This window comes from Dryobates pubescens, chromosome 4 (assembly GCF_014839835.1).
Source record: "Dryobates pubescens isolate bDryPub1 chromosome 4, bDryPub1.pri, whole genome shotgun sequence".
NCBI lineage: Eukaryota > Metazoa > Chordata > Aves > Piciformes > Picidae > Dryobates > Dryobates pubescens.
In genome coordinates, this window is record NC_071615.1 from 6,362,007 (window position 1) to 6,380,015 (window position 18,009).

An 18,009-nucleotide genomic window follows, 5' to 3' on the forward strand; every position below is an offset into this window, starting at 1 on the left:
GTGCTTGGGCAGTGACTGCACATCTGCAAGCAAAATCTGCTTGTTCAGGGGCTGAGATTCAGTTGATTGCTACCTCTTGAGACCAAGATAGAATAGAATAAACCAGGTTGGAAGAGACTTTGAGATCATGGAGTCCAACCCATCATCCAACACCATCTAATCAACTAAACCATGGCACCAAGCACCCCATCCAGTCTCCTCCTAAACACCTCCAGTGATGGCGACTCTGCCACCTCCCCAGGCAGGGATGTTCCTTGAGTATCTTTCTATACAGAACCAAAACTGTTTGTGAAATCATGTTTAGTCATTTTGTTGTTGTTGTGGAGGGAAGGAAATAAGAGAAAAAATTAAAAAAAGGACAAGAAAATTACTGCAGAATCAAGATGGTCTGTGTCTGAAGGAGTAAAACAAGAACCTTCAATTCCCCCCTGGGGAATTTCAAATTGTGTTTTTTTCCTACTGTCATAGAAACTGTCAGGAATAAAAATAAGTAATTCATGCAGAAGCCAAATGTTTTGATAAATCCAAACCAAGTATTTCCCTCAAAATTTCTATTGCAAGGCATTTTGAAATGTTGGTGTTTGGCCTTCTAGTACCTTAAGGGGGATGACAAAGCTGAGGAGGGGCATTATATAGGGTGTCAGGTAGTGATAGGACTAGGGGGAATGGAACAAAACTAGATATGGGGAGATTCAGATTGGATGTTAGGAAGAAGTTCTTCACCATGAGAGTGGTGAGACACTGGAACAGGTTGCCCAGGGAGGTGGTGGAAGCCTCACACCTGGAGGTTTTTAAGGCCAGGCTGGATGTGGCTGTGAGCAACCTGATCTAGTGTGAGGTGTCCCTGCCCATGGCAGGGGAGTTGGAACTGGATGATCCTTGAGGTGCCTTCTGACCCTGACAGTTCTATGGTTGCTCTTTTAGTTATTGGAGAAAGATAAAGCAGGTTGTGGTGTGATGTCCTCCTTGTAATGCCTGCAAACACCATCAGGGTGAGTGTGAATGCCTGTGTAACTTTTACCTTCCAGTGACTGAGTTCTTGGCATTTGTTCTCTAATTTGTAGCTCTGCTTCACTGCACCTTCTTGTAGTTTCCAGGCTTAAAACTAGACATTGAATCTTCTTCCCACCAAAGCTAATGGAAATGAATACAGCTGGAAATTATCCTTTTTCTGGACCTAGTATTTCTGAGCATCTTGATGTTCCTCATGGGCAGCACCTTGGAAGGGGGAAACTGTGTACAGGAGTTGGCTGTGGTTAGGGCATTCACAGGTACATCCCTCCAGCTGTGTATTCCTGGTGGATACTCCAGAGGAGCCCAACAGTGACTCAGTTCCTTTCTTTTTCTTAAATGCCTTCCTGAAAAGGTGCATGTGTCAAATTTAGGATCTCTTAACCTTAAATTGTCCCTTCCAGTGGTGTTTCTCCACAGCAAATAACTGGGCCCAGCAAGATGGCTAAAACATTTAACTGTGTTGTTCCAGATTTCATTATGACATGTTCTATTCTGGGAACAACAACCATAATTTTAGTCTATATTTATGAGGATGGCAAGGGGCCCAACAGGAAGCATGACGAGAACCATCACAGCAGGGCATCCCTCCAAGTTAGGTTATATTAACTCACGTACAGTATGGAGTGGAACAGGGAGGTAGGAGAGCAGCTGGTGGGAGTGAATGTGGGAACGAAGTACTTTTCCACTCCTGCTGCTGAGTCTGTGCTGGCTCGAGGCTAAAGCTCAGCAGCCCTGTTTGTCCAGACATGTCCCAGGCTGGGCATTTGAGGATGAGCAGCAGCGCAGTGAGACCATTAGTGCTGGCAGGGCTGCCTGCCTGGGAACCTTGTGTGTGCCAGCAGCGCAGGCACCGACCCGCAGCTCGGGGGACACGCTGGCTGAGTCACCCTGCGGGGGATCTGTCTGATGCAGATTTGTTGGGCAGACTGTGGGTGTGCTCTGCACCCTGACCTGCTCCTGTGCTGTGCCCAAACAGCTTCAATGTGTGTTTTTTTTTCTTGTTTGTTTGTTTGCTTGTTTGTTTTTCCTCTTAAAAATGCTAGGTAGTAAGAAGCAGTTTTGGTTACAAAGCCTGTTGTGCTCTTGTCTCCTCTGTGATGCCTGTGCTATAGGACAGGATACAGAGGAAGATGTAATTATCTCCCCTTCCCTGGCAGGGCTTGCTGCTGCTACCAGGGCAGAAGAGCATGAAGGCTTCCTGTGGCCCACTGAAATGAAGGAGCCTGAAAGGAACCCCCCCTCAGGATGCTCTTGGCTGGGATGCTCTGGGTTGTTTCCTGCAGAGGGGTTTGGGCAAATGGGGTTCATTTTACATAGCCCGTTGTAGACATTTCCTCTCTTTCTCCAAACTGGGTGAGCCAACCAGGCAATGGGCTCTGTAAGGTTATTCCTCAGGAAACTGAGTGTATAATTAGCTGAGGGTTTCTCACAAAGGTGACACACCTCCAAGCATTATCCAAACCTTGCCAAATTAAATCTATAAAAGTAGGGGGAGGGCAGAGAAGGGATGAGCCCTAAAGGCCACCACAAGGTCCAACCCTTGCTGTAGTCACAGTGCCCTGGGTGCTGCACGCTGTGCTGACTACCCCAAGGTGAAACAGCCAGCTCTTTAGGAGCTGTTGGTGACTCTCTCCTCTCCTGTCATACCCTTCAAATTACCAAGTATTGTGATGGCTACTGTGGGTGCAGGCAGGGACAGGCAAGTGCTCAGGTGCTTCATCTCCCCAGCTGTTGCAAGAGGGGCCATGGTTCCAGAGAACAAACAAAAGCCTGCTGTGAGAGCTCTGATCTGGTAGTGCCTGAAACCAGGTTCTGGACCTTGTTTAGAGAAGCTGCTCTTGGAGGATTGTGCTTTCTAAACAGAAAGTTTAGGAAATCTGTGGCAAATTTGGGAAGAGCATGGAGGTAATTGCCAGTGTGTGTGAAATGTCACAGAGCACATTGGGCAGTTTTATGAATCCTTTCAACGTTTTTATTGTAATATATAATAAAAGTGAGATTGTAGTGTTACCTTATAAAATAAGTAGATGCATCAGCAGACAGTAAACAACAAAACAAGGGACTGCTTTTACTGGTGCAGATAAGTCCTGAATTTCAAATGGGAAACAGCATTTATTTTCAGTGATAATCAAGGAAGCAATGAAATGAGTGCAAAGTTGCACCTATTTTTATCTAGCACCTACCCATTCTTTTAAAGGAAGTCCCAGGCAAACACTACCTGGGAATTGCAGTGTTCTGGAATTAAGAGAGAATGGTGTTAAGTGTAGTGATGATGTGGGAAACAGCCTAAGGCCCCAGTGGGAAGAAGAAACCACACACTATAGTTATCATCTTTCCTGGGATGTTCTGCTCTTTACTACTATATCCAGATTAAAACCTTTGCTTATAACCTGCAGCACTGTGGATCTGATTCTGCTTTTGCTGATGGCTGGAATGGGTGCATTAATAAAACCTGGCTCCTATCCCACTGCTGTGATCCTCCAAGCATTCACTTTTCTGTGAAAGGCAGGGAAAAGCAGAGTAGCCTCATAGGCTCCAAGGACCTTTCTCCAGCAGAAAGCCTAATGCAATTCGTTTTCTCTGGTGTCTATTATAGTAAAGTTTTCATGCCAATGTAGTGCTGTGAATGTGCTATGGGCAGTGGGGGTGCCTGGTTTGCCCTGGTATCTTTGGAGCAGAGAAAGGGTGTTGAGTATAGAGATGTCTGTATGTCTGTTCTGTGAGACGCAGCTTGCTGTGTAGCCAGGGCAAGCAGAAGTGGTATCAAGGCAACAAAATGAGCTACCACCATCACAGGGCTGGCTTAAAGTGGCTTTCAAGGGCCTTTAGCAAAGAGCACATCCAGCTGTTGGATTTACCTATTGGCTGAGTCTAATAGCCTTGCACAACAGCAGGGTGCAAGCCAGCCTAGAGCACTGCATGGTGTTGAGCACCCTCCTTGGGTGTCACCAAAGGTTCTCAGCAAAGCACCCTGGAACCTAGAAGGGGCAGTGGTCTATGTCAGCCATGCACATTTCCCCACAGCTCTCAGATGTTTTTCTGATCCTCCCCAGATCTTTGTTTGGGCTCCCAAATTCCACTGGAGGAAGACAAGTCTAAGGGAAAGGCCTCCAACAGCAGTGCAAATTGTGAGAGGGTTCAGGCAAGTCTGAACTTGACATCTTTCAGAGCGAAATTCTTGCTGCTTGCTTTTGCCCTGTAACAGCAGCTGAAGTGCAAACTTCATTTGCCATGGATGATGACAGTGAGAGAAAGAAGAGAGATGGGGAAGGAGTGAGGGGAAAAAAAAGAAGTATTGAATCAAGTTAGAGAGGAAACCAAGCTTCCTTCACAGACAATTGCGATGAAAATATTAATTTTGTGTGTAGCATTCAGAAATTGTCTTGATATATCCACTGTCCATGCCAGAGCTAGAAAGCTAATTATATCAGATACAAAGGAAGATGTAATTATCTCCTTTTCCTTGGCAGGGCTTGTGGCTGCCACCAGGGCAGAACAGCAGGAAGGCTTCCTGCAGCCCACTGTAATGGAGGAGGTCTGAAAGGAGCCCCCTCCTGGGATGCTCCTGGCTGAGATGCTCTGGGCTGCATCCTGCAGAGGGCTTTGGGCAAACAGGGTTCACTTTATGCAGCCCCTCATGGACATTTCCTCTCTTTCTCCAAACTGGGTGAGCCAGCCAGGCAATGGGCTCTGTAAGGTTATTCCTTAAGAAACTGAGTGTATAATTAGCTGAGGGTTTCTCACAAAGGTGACACACCTCCAAGCATTATCCAAACCTTGCCAAATTAACTTCTGCAGAGAACCTATGAAACTAGGGAGACTGGATCAAAAAAAAAAAGGAAAGAAACATTAAAAAAAAGAGATTGCATTCTAATGGAGCAAAAGACCATGGCCTCTTTAAATGTTATTAAGTCAATAATTAAGTGAATTTGGAGTGTGAACTGTGTATCCACTTTAAATGGATTAATGATATGAGAATTCATACAAAATTGCTGTGTTGATTTTATGTTAATGGCTGTTTGAATATAAGCTGAACTATTAACCAAGGATAAGTGGAACTAATGTGCCAGCATTACTATAGAAATATAATTGAAAGGATGGTCTGCAATTTGCAAAGGGCCTCGTTTCTCTGGAGTGGGCCGGGGGAACAAAGGCTCCCTTGGACAGATTGGAAGCATGTCAGCTAGGGCGGGAGGGTTGTAAATGGAGGGATGCTTAAAAGAAGCCTGAACGACTTCAACAGAAGCTCAAGGGAGGGGTATAATTCAGCTGTCAATGGTGACATTGCAGGCACCCAGCAGGGCGGGGGAATCTAGTTTTAAGATCACCAATTTGTGCTTTAAACCTTTCAGGATATTCCCAAGACTGCTGTGTTTTGTGCCAGCAAATAAGGAACAAATATTCCCAAGATTTTGGAGATAAATTTGTGCCTAAAGCTGCATTCCACAGGATTCCTTTCCCCTCACTCCATCCTGTCAAACAGTGCAGCATATGGCAGGGACAGGGGAAGCTGCTCCAAAAATACAGGAGAGGTTGTGTTGGTTGGTAGAAGGAGGCAAGGCAAGTAGGAATGGCATGAAAATGAGCAGAAGGAAATGTAAGCTGGCTGTCAGTGTGGTTTTTTTCCAAAACCCAAAGTCTGGTTGATCATGGAATCCCCATTACTTGAATCATTTAAATATAAGCTGGAAAAAAGCCCTCCAGAAAAATACTACAAAGCATGTTCCTGCTTTGGCAGGCAGTTGACAAGGATGATCTAATAAGTCTTTCCTGCTCTTGGGGGCTATGGTGAAAATAAAGATAGGATTGAAACAGCTGCTGAATGACCTTCTTTGTTCTTAGCCTTTGATTATTTGTTTCCCCCTCCCAGCTCTTCCTTCTCAGAGACAGCATCCAAGGTGCTGAGTGGTGCAATCCAGAAAGGCAGAAGCAATTTGAGGTACCCAGGGATCTTAAAGCCATGAATCTCCCTTCAAATGTGGCTTTTTGATGTGTTAGTAAGGTTCCTCTTGATTTGTGTGAGTGGGGGTAAAATCGGGCTCAGTGCTGGTAATTTTACACGATGTTGTCAAACTATCCTGGCTTTGGAGGTGCAAAAGTGTGGCTTTGGGGTTACTGCTGCACACTTGCTAACTGGGTGGAAAAAGTAGATGGTTTTCTGATGGATTAGTGGGTTGCACTGGCTCAAGGGGATGTCTCATGAGGTACAGGCTGTGCAAGGGGTGGCAGGAGCTGCACAGGCAGGAGCTGGGGTGAGGGGAGGAAGAAGTGCTGCAAAGGCAGCAGGATTCCCACGTTTACCAATGGTGAACCGATGGATCTGTTCAGGCATGCTGTGTAAATTCATGCTTAGCTTGCCTATATGAAATTTGGGGATAAAAATATTTCCTCACTGCACCGATTTCAGAGCTACCACTAAAAAAAACCACCCAGAGGAGCAGGTCTGCTCTTTGTCAAAGAGAGTGCAATCACCTCTGCCTGTCCAAAGACTGGTTTTATAATTAAAGATTTAACAGGACTTTAGATTGTGAGATGAAGCTGCAAGTTCTCTGTTGCTCTTGTGTAATTGCTAGTGATTGAAAAGATACCAATGGGACCTGGTTGAATGCCCAGATGTCTGTAAGAGACATTGATTCTTGTCTCTAATGAGGGCTAGATCAGGCTCCGTGGGTTTGCACATAAACCCAGCAATACTTTGTGAAGAACATGAGTCAATGCTCAGACTTTATGGGCAGCATTATAAAGACAGGATTGGGTAGGTGATTAAAAGCCTCTTTCACAATATAACACTGCTGATATTTAAAGAAATTGTAAATAAATCCTTAATCATGTTTTTTAATCCTTTGGAGGCTTTGTTTGCCAGAACTCCAAGTAAACAATAGCAGCACACAGATGCTTGAAAATAAGCTGCATGATTAGCTAATCTCATCTAACCAAAGTATCATGATAAACTGGGTTGTACATATTTTGTAGTTTATTACTATTAGCATGACTGTGTTTCAAGGTCAGGATTTTTCTGCCTCTGCCCTCATGAAAATGCATGCTTGGGAGGAATTAAAATCATTGTGCATTATGGGTTGCAGGAAATACCAACACTCATTGCTTAGAGACATGAAAAATACAGCGCATCTTACAGTTTGGGGGGGAAGTTCTTCTGCTATTGGTTGAGGCTGGCTATTAATACATCAAATATGGATTTATATTTTTTTAATATATATATATAGTTTTTAATCAGAGTCAAATCTAAACATTCCCAGAATATTCACTGCCCTTAGAAACCTCATCTTTGTGTGCAAAGTCTCATGTGCAAATTTACAAGTGGAAATCTACTTGTTTACACACTCAGAATAGAATAGAATTTTTAACCAGGCTGGAAAAGACCTTCGAGATTGAGTCTAACCTATCACCCAACACCACCTAAACAACTAAACCATGGCACCAAGTGCCCCATCCAGTCTCTTCTGAAACACTTCCAGTGATGGTGACTCCACCACCTCCCCAGGCAGCCCATTCAACAACCTACCTTGCTATTAAGAATTGAGGCAAAGAAGGGGTGAAGGGTTAAGTACCTCTGCCATTTCCTCATCTTTTGTTATAGTATTGCCCTCCATGTCCACTAAGGAGTGGAGGTTGTCCTTCCCCCTCCTTTTGCCATTAATACATTTATAAAAGCATTTTTTGTTGTCCTTCACAGTAGTGGCCAGCCTAAGCTCTAAATGGGCTTTTGCTTGTCAAAACCCTTCTCCCAGTAATATCAGCTATACCATCAAGCTATAAAGTTGAGCTCTGTGGGTCTTCCTCTTCCTTTTTGGAGGCAAAACTCAGTGTAGTGGAGCATAATTCTCCATCTGTACTGGCATGAATGCCTCCTTAGTTCTGCATTTTAATACATTTACTACTCTCCCTACTCTTCCAGCCTATGAGGCTGGTGAGAGGCCTCGAACACAAACCCTACAAGGAGAGGCTGAGGGAGCTGGGATTGTTTAGCCTGGAGAAGAGAAGGCTCAGGGGAGACTTTATTGCTTTCTACAACTACCTGAAGGGAGGTTGTAGCCAGGTAGGGGTTGATCTCTTCTCCCAGGTAACCAGCACCAGAACAAGAGGACACAGTCTCAAGCTGTGCCAAGGAAGTTTAGGCTGGAGGTGAGGAGGAAGTTCTTCCCTGAGAGAGTTGTTGGCCATTGGAATGGGCTGCCCAGGGAGGTGGTAGAGTCACCATCCCTGGAGGCGTTCAAGCAGGGATTGGACATAGCACTTGGTGCCATGGTTTAGTAGTCATGAGTTCTGTGGTGACAGGTTGGCCTTGATGATCTTTGAGGTCTTTTCCAACTTTATTGATTCTATGACTCCTTCAATGTCACTTTATTTTGCTAATAGTTCAATCTAGTAATGGACATAGCAGTAATCTATTTTGCACTTATCCCCCTTGACAGATGAAGAGATATGCTAGCAGTTATTCATACAGGGGGAGGGGGAATGACTGCAGGTCAACCCAGTAGCTGAAGTGGGAGCCCCTGCTTGCATAAAGATCTTGGCAGGATGGGATTGCCAGTGGAAAAGGTTGGGAACAGCTTACTGTTGCAAGACTTTGATTTTTTTTCTTTCACAGTACCAAAGCTCTGTATTCTTTCACTGCCAGACATATGGGCAGCCCCTAATGAGGCTTACATTATTGCTACTTAATATGCAAGTTGTTTTAAAGCAAGTGAAACTTGCAATGCTAATGAACACTTAAGCAAAGCACATTTTTCTTCACTGGCCCATTACTATCCAGAGATAGCTAATATCTGCTAAGTGATTTTTCTCTCAAAGATAATGCCCAGATAAGCTGTTAATGCCTCTTCCTATGCAAAAATTACATCAGGACCAAGAGAAATAGGAGGCTGACTTTACAACCACAGCATCTGAAAGCAAAATACAAAGTCTGGCAACCATTCCTCTTGCCTTTGGTGCCCACAGGGGATGCCCAGGTTATGTTTTTCAGGTTTTCTCCAATGCCATCAGAGCTGAACAGTTGCTTTTTGTTTTGCTTTGTTTGTTCTGAAGGTTAAAATTATCAGTTAATTAAATGCTTTCAGTAGGTAACACTTTCAGACATTATGCCAAGTGTAACAGCATTCATGTTGTGGCCACCAGCTAGTGACTGTGCTACAGCTCAGTGAGGGAGCATACACCCACAGAATATTCAGCCACAGTTTTTTGGGCAGAGGCACTTCCTTTATGAGCAAAGATCTCCATTGCCTAACTGGTGTCAAAGCAGCTTTTCTTAGAGAGGAAAAGGCAGCTTGTGCATGACCTCCTGCCTACACTTGAAAGAAACAGCAGCTCTGGTGGTTGCATGCCTCTTCAGGGTCAAAACTGCTTGTCCCTTAGAAAACGCTCCATTATGGGCTGCTGTGTTAACAATGTGAAGACTTTGGCCCTATTAGTGCCATGGTCTGGCCACAAAAAGCTTCAGCAAAACCTTTTCTGGTTGTCCAAGAGGAGTATTAGAGCTTCCCATCCATTGGCAAGCTCTTAGTTTTCAAGAGCAGTAACACTGTGGCTGCACCCACTGTGTGCATGGCCCCTGGCACCTGGAAAAGCAAAGCTGAAACCCAGCCTGGAAGCTGGGGAACTGCAAGTATATCTATCATTTGCCCCCCCAGGGTTCAAAACTGGTTAGATACAGACTCCTATTTGCCCCAGGAACAGTATTTCCATGACTCCAACCTGGTTTTAGTTGCAGTCCTGTGGAAAAAAAAGAGGAAAAACAGGCTCAGCCATGTGTGTGGTGACCTACTTTGCAGATGACTTTGGCTACTTCCTCCAGGATGAAACAAGATGGGCTTTCAAGAAGCAAAGAGGCTGTCCAGCCTGCAGGCAAGAGACTGTGAAGGGGCATTTCCCTAAAGGAATGCAAACTTCTCTTTCCTTTCTCTACCTATCCAGTTAGGACCTAGCTCCTTCCCTTCTCATCCCCACCATCCCAATGGCCTCATTCCTCATCCAGTACCAACAAGCCCTTCACAAACACCTGAAGAGAAATGACTCAGGTTGCTGTTCTGCCTTGTAGATAGAGTTTGTATTCTCCATTTCTTTAATAAGCTAGGCAGTTAATTTAAAAGAACATTAAGGGCCAGTGTAGTTAGGATGAAAAGCAAACAGTGCTGCCAACTTCAATGGAGGAAAAAATATCTTAAGCCAGGTTTTCATGACATACAGAGTAATCTTTAAAATCACCATTGCAATGACTAAATTGGCCCCTTTCCCCTTTGTGTTCTGATTTCTAGGTCTTCAGGGTACAATCATAAAGTCTAGCAAATTGCTATTAATATAAAATAAGAGAGGAGCTAGCTAAGTTTTCTCATGTCATTGCACGCTCCTGGCAGCTGAAGAACGTTCAAAAATCACAAGGCTGGAGATAAAAATCATGCGAGATGGCAACACTGTTCCAAGAGAGATTCTGCACCTCCTTCAGAGAGCATAGCCAGGCTTTTAAAATGATACTGTTGCAAAATTAACCAGGGGAGAGGATCAGCTGGAATAAGTGGAAGGGGAGTTTTGCAATGACTTGGGTTTATGGCCGGAGGCTGACTCATGCCTTGCTGAGTGCACGTCCTGTCATGCTGCTTCATTCAGATCTCCAAACACGTCTCAGATGGAGGCACGTTGCATGTCTTGACTTCTTTCAGAGAATCAGCAGAATCAGTGTTCCCTGGGTCAGGGAGATTAAACAGCTTCTTATCAGGAGAGCAGCGTGGCAGCAGGGAGGTGAAATCTCTACATGGCCATAGTGCAGGAAAGCATCATTTTCGTCCCTCAGTAAAGGAAAAGGCCAATTTTCTTCTTCATCCAGTCTGGGTAATATTTCTGAACTTAGTTAAACTCATGTTTGTGACTAGAGAGTTATACTTAGTCTGTCAGACCCTACTGATTTCCAAGTCTCACAATTTTGTTGCAATACTCTTAAGCATACTATATAGCTGTTCAAATAGAGCTTTCCAGAGCTCTGTACTCTGCTTGGTCTGTAAATGATTTACAAACTGCTTCTGGTCTCTGAGCTTGCCATCAGGTGCTGGGCCATGTAGTTATTTGGAAATGCCTGGTTCAGGAAAATCATTGACAGCACATGAAGTGTTTGTGTACAAGGGGAGATGTTCAAAAGCACAAAGGATGCATGAGTGACAAACAAGTGTTGAAAGACTGGAAAATCACAGCTCTCATGTCCTATGTGTGCCATCTTCTAGGTGATTTGGTGATTTATTTGTGGAGTGTAATTTGCCACAATGTTGTTGTTGGTTTACTTTGTGATTTGATGGTTGCAATGCCCCATATGAAAATGATGCAAAGAGAACAGGTGGTAAGTCAGACACAGCCCAGCAAAGCCTGTGGCTTGCTCTTTGGGGTCCCAGACTGACTTTTCCCATATTTCCAACTGATGCTTTGACCAAGAATGTGGAATGAGTTTTGACTGGCATCACCAGAACCAAGGGGCTGTGGGTGGAGGAGTAGATGTTTCCAAGCGTTGCAAGTGCTTCTTCCCGTGTCTGTAGTAAAGGAGTTGAAATACAGACTTGACCCTTTGAGACATTGTCTTCAAGTTGGTAGATGAGGGGAAAAACTAGTGAGGGTGCCCAAGGTTACTCCAAACTGACTTCAGATATAATTTTCCCTCCTGAGTCCTTTGGTTCATTTGAAGGAAGGTTGTGGTGGAGTCACTGTCCCGGGAGGTGTTCAAAAAGGGATTGGATGTGGCACTTGGTGCCATGGTTTAGTAGTCATGAGGTCTAGGGTGACAGGTTGGGCTTGATGATCTTTGAGGTCTTTTCCAACCTTACTGATTCTATGATTCCATGTTTCTATGATAGGAAGTGTGCAGCTCTGGCTGCAACTGCTGTGTACTCATTTCAAATATACCTTAAGGCAATATATGAAGCAGGATATTTTAAAAAATTATTATTATTATATTACTGTGTGAATACAGTGCTAGAAAAACAGAGAGAGTAGCTGTAAATGCCCAGCGTGGGTGGGGGGTGGATGGAGGACAACACTTTGGTACTTGTTAAGGAAGTGTTTTGGGATCGGAGCTCTGCTTTCATTGCTATTGAACAACTTGGGAATCACTCCTTTGCAAGCAGTAGAGCACTGAGAGGAAACTCCAGTGAAAAAACACTCTTACCAAAAAAAAGGACATTTTTTTGGCAGACAGATACCGGCTGTGGCCTGTAGGTCGCAGCAGAGTGTGTGCTTTTGGGTAGCAAATGCTTCTTGAGCCTTTGTTTTCCCGAAGTGGAATTCCCCAGTGAGATAAACCAACTTATACTTGGCCCTGTCACTAAAAAGAAATAACAACCTTGACCTTGCTGAGCAGGGAAGTCATTGTGCCCCTGTACTCAGCACTGGTTAGTCCACACCTTGAGTACTGTGTCCAGTTCTGGGCCCCTCAGATTAAGAAGAACATTGAGACATTTGAACGTATCCAGAGAAGGGCAGCAAGGCTGGGGAGAGGCCTTGAGCACAAGCCCAATGGGAAGAGCCTGTGGGAGTTGGGGTTGCTCAGCGTGGAGAAGAGGAGGCTCAGGGGAGACCTTATTGCTCTCTACAACTACCTGAAAGGAGGTTGTAGACAGAATAGAATAGAATTAACCGGGTTCGAAAAGACCTTTGAGATCATCAAGTCCGACCTATCATCCAACACTATCTAATCAACTAAACCATGGCACCAAGCACCCCATCCAGTCTCTTCCTAAACATCTCCAGTGATGGTGCCTCCACCACCTCCCTGGGCAGCACATTCCAAAGGCCAATCTCTCTTTCTTTGAAGAACTTCTTCCTAACATCCAGCCTAAACCTCCCCTGGTGCAGCTTGAGACTGTGTCCTCTTGCTCTGGTGCTGGCCACCTGGGAGAAGAAACCAGTGCCCCCCTGGCTACAACCTCCCTTCAGGTAGTTGTAGGCAGCAATAAGGTCTCCTCTGAGCCTCCTCCTCTCCAAGCTAAGCAACCCCAGCTCCCTCACCCTCTCCTCATAGGACTTGTGCTCCAAACCCCTCACCAGCTTTGTTGCCCTCCTCTGGATCTTAGGTAACAGGTTGGCCTTGATGATCTCTCAGGTCTTTTCCAACCTTTATGATTCTATGATTTTTTGGATCCACAGTGTGCCCAAATGCATGCAGATGTCTCTGAAGGGAATGCATCCTATAACAGTGAAGGCATGCAAAAAATGTGGCCCCACACACCCTCCTGCAGCGAGAAACTGCTCCACGCTGCCATCATCCCATCACGCGCTACGGAAACGCAAACCTTTAGCTGATGGCATGGCTGTAACTCTTCCTGGTTGCAAAGACAGGAACTAAGAACAACTTTTCAAGTCAAAATCATTCCCTTCATTGATCGCTCACAAAGTATTAAACACAGGTAAAGGGCGGGGGGGGGGGGAATACAACCCCAAATTTTATGGACATTTCCGTGACAAAATGCTTTCACCAGGAAACGCTGAGAGGAATCCAGCACTCCCTAAAGGCAGTCATAAAGATCTAAAACATATGAATGCCAATGGAACTTATTGACTGAACAATCTTCTTTTGGGTGGGAAATATGTTTTATCAATATTTACACTGATCCGCTTGAAAGACTCTGAGGCAGAATGGGAAAATGAGATAAAACTCTAGCAAAAATTGAAAGCCTGTTTTCGGCTGGCTGAAAACCAGAAGCCATCAGGCAATTTTTGTTTTCTTAAAGGAAGAGCAGCCTCTGTTTCTTCAGAGATTTGTTTTGGTTTAAGGCCAGGAAGGACCATTAGATCGTTTACTTTGGCCTTCGTTAAACAACATCAGTTACCCCTAGATTTAGCCTCCAAACTTATATTTGGATGTTATTCATAGTATCAGTCAGGGTTGGAAGGGACCATAAGGATCATCTAGTTCCAACCCCCCTGCCATGGGCAGGGACACCCCCCACTATTGTTCTGTTCTTCCAGAAAAGCAACTAGCATGTAGTTATCATAGAGTCATAGAATTGTTAGGGTTGGAAGGGACCTCAAGGATCATCTAGTTCCAAACCCCCTGCCACAGGCAGGGACACCTCACACTACATCAGGTTGCTCAGAGCCACATCCAGCTTGGCCTTAAAAACCTCCAGGGATGAGGTTTCCACCACTTCCCTGGGCAACCTGTTCCAGTGTCTCACCACCCTCATGGGGAAGAACTTCTTCCTAACATCCAATCCGAACCTCCCCATTTCTGATTTTTCTCCATTCCCCTCAGTGATACTCCCTAACACCCCAAAAGTCCCTCCCCAGCTTTCTTGTAGCCCCCTTCAGATACTGGAAGGCTACAGTAAGGTCTCCTTAGAGCCTTCTCTTCTCCAGTCTGAACAACCCCAACTCTTTCAGTCTGTTTCCATAGCAGAGCAGCTCCAGCCCTCTGCTCATCCTCGTGGCCCTTCACTGGACCCGCGCTAGCACGTTCAGATCCTTGCTGTAACAGGGGCTCCAGAACTGGACACAGTACTCCAGGTGGGGTCTCACTAGAGTGGAATAGTGGGGGAGAAAGGTAGAAATGCAGTAGAGTTATGATTTGTATATGCTGAGAACTGCAGAACCCATCGTTTCCTCCATTTTTTCTACAAGCCATTTATAACTTTCCCTATTCAAATGCACTCTTAATTGTTCACTTAAAATTGTATGGCTTCACATTTCAAACCTTGCTTCTTGTTGTGCTTTGCTCCTTTAGATGAAATGGTTCTTTGATACTCAGTGTTTCCTCCTTTTGCATGTTCAGATGCACTGCAATCAAGTCACCTTTCCATTGTTTTGCCAGTTAATTAAACTGATTGAATTCCATAAATAATATGGAAAGCCTCTTGCTAAATGATTTGAGAGTCTGCCTTGACTCCAGTTTCCAGCAGCTTTCAAAAATGCTGAAGTGCTAAACCAGGACACTTTTGTTGGCACTATGTGCAGAGGTGAAAACCTACCCCCCCAGTTCTCTCCTTTTTGTGTATCCAAAAGTAATCTTGATCTTTTCTTTTCTTTTCCTAGAATGAGGGCTCATACTCACTTGCTTAGCTCTGCCACAACTCACTGCTTTTCATCTAGCCCTTGCTGCAAGTGTGGCTTGTGCTCCTCATTGAGAGCTGTGAAACTTTCCTTTTGGGTGGATTAAAATTCAGCTTAAGTGCCCCAGATTGCTGAATCATGCACAAAGCCCTCCAAGATTACCCTCTTATTTTCTGATGTTGATTCCTGCATGTCAGACTGCTGCAGCTTTGCAACTATTGGCTGTGGTTGGCCCACAACTATATCATGCTGCAAGCAACCTCTCTTCTGCAGATGTTTCATAATGTTTATATAATCAGCCTGTGGTGTTCTGCTGAGTACTGTGACTCACCAGACTCTGTGTGTTGCAGTTACCTTTATCAACCAAACTTGTAACCTCATCAAAGAATGGCACCAGACTTAGATGATGAGTCCCGTTTTCCATAAAGCCACAGTTAGTGGCATCAATTTATACTTGACTGTTTTAATTAATTATCTTTATTAATTAAAGTTTTTATCAGCTTTTCATTGCCTTGCTTGGCATTGATGCTGGACAGCTGGCTCACACTTCAGCTCCACTTTTGAATCTTGGCACCAGTGTTCAGGGATTTCTCTTGTGTTAGCTTTTTAACAAACAACTAATTCCAACAGCCTCAGTCTTTGTGGCCCAGGGACTTAGCATTACTGTCAAGTGGTATTCTCTATGCCCTTTGCTGGGGAGGGGTTTGGAGCACAAGCCCTACGAGGAATGGCTGAAGGAGCTGGGGTTGCTTAGCCTGGAGAAGAGGAGGCTCAGGGTATACCTTATTGCTCTTTACAGCTACCTGAAGGGTGGCTGTAGCCAGGAGGGAGTTGATCTCTTCTCCCAGGCAAGCAGTGACTGAACAAGAGGACAGAGCCACAAGCTGTGCCAGGGCAGGTTTGGGCTGGATGTTAGGAAGAAATTCTTCACAGAAGGAGTGATTGGCCATTGGAATGTGCTGCCCAGGGAGGTGGTGGAGTCACCATCATTGGAGGTGTTTAAAAAGCGATTGGATGAGGCACTTAGTGCCATGGTTTAATTGGTTAGATGGTGTTGGGTGATGGGTTGAGCTTGATGATCTTGAAGGTCTTTTCCAACCTGCTTAATTCTGTATTCTGTATTATCACCTTTGGGCTTTTTTTTTTTTTCATGATTGGGCAATTCGTTGGAGTTCTACTTCTTCTCATATGCATATAATCAGATAGAAGCAGCATTTCACCTAAAACTTTGGAAGAGGTATGTGTGTTATATGTGCATTTGCAACACTGGACTCCGAAAATCATCTCTTGTGTGTAGAATTCTGCGTTCTGCCACAGTCAGACTGTGAATTACTATATGCAACTTGAGGCTAGCATTGCTGCAGAGAGCTAAACCCCCAGGAATCTCGCAATTATCCATGCAGGCTGACATCCATTACTCCCCCAGCACAGACCATGAGACTTGCATTCCTGGGGAGCAGTATCAGTTTTGCGTGGGTTACAACGGAGGCTTGCATGGTGTGACGTTTCCATGCGAGCAGCGCTGGAAACAGCCTCAGGCACATTGTAAGGCTGTTCCAAACAGAGCTCCTATTTAATTTGGTGTGTTACAGAGAACTCTGGGCAACTTCTCCACTCAAATACATTGCATTTCACAAGGGCACTCTGCAAAGCATAGCATTCTGTATGTTTTTATTCAGAATTTATCTTTGGGAGAATGAGTAGAAGTCCTTGTAACAATTAAATACCTTTCTGCTGTTCCCAGGGAGATGGGGTTATGTGGGTTATATGCCACCAAAATAAACCCATTTCTTTATCAACTGTTGGATATTTTGACTCAATGATCAAGCAGCCAGCTCAGTGCAACAAATAGTCTGGTTTATATGACTGAAGGAGAAGGAAAATCATAACGAGGGAACACCATTTGTGTCCTGCTCCTAGATATGATGGAAAAGAAATTGAATGCAAAGTTGTCCAGATTGCACCATGAATCCATCCACCTACAGATTAATCTCTCTCTTTTTTTTTTTTTTTTCCTCTTGCAAATGTAGATGGCATTGTGGTAAACTTGCAAATGTATCCAGCACAGAATGTGTGATCAAAATCTGCTGTATAAGCAGATAGTTTAGTACAGGTCTAAAAATCTCTGCATGCCACCTATCTCAACCTACTCCCTATCCCTGTTACCCGTTGTTCTGTGAAGATCTTAACAGAAGACTCTTATGTATAAGCAATGGGTGCTCTGATTTGGGCTGCCTTCATAGACTAGTTTCAAATCTGTCTAGCAAGAATTCTGGCTGAAAAGTTATGATGCACTTATTAAGGATAGCTGCAAACACACCTCTCATCACCCATATTTGCATACTCAGAGGTTATCTGGAATAATAGAGAGTAATGTCAAGCATATCTTGTTTATGCTGTAATGATTTTGTTAACATATGTCAGTGAACATAATTGGGTTTTTCAGTGGTTTCAGGTTCCTCCTACAGGTATGGAGCCATAGAAATGTCTTTCTAACATGAGCTCAGGAGTAGCTGGAAGAAGCTGCAGCTAAGGAGAGACTGCGATGTACACAGCTGTTCTCCCTTCCAGCTGGTTTGTGTACATTCTCTGGGTGGAGCAGATGTTGATAGCTGTTCCCTTATAAAATATGTAATAGTGTACTTTATGACCTAATATATTTTTCCAGTCCTAGGGCCTGATGCAGAGTCCACTTCCCTCTCTGAATAGGTTTCCAGTGGCACCAGTGGAGTTTACCAAATTCTTGATGAGCCAGGTGATTGAGAACTAGTAGGATTAAAAATGAGCTTTGCTATTAGTGAGCATTGAAATCAGTTTCCAAACTGTTTTAATGTAGGTGCTACAGTTTCTTACTAGCACCTTGGAAAAGAGGAAGCTCAGAGGAGACCTTATTGCTGTCTACAACTACCTGAAGGGAGGTTGTAGCCAGGTGGGGGTTGGTCTCTTCACCCAGGC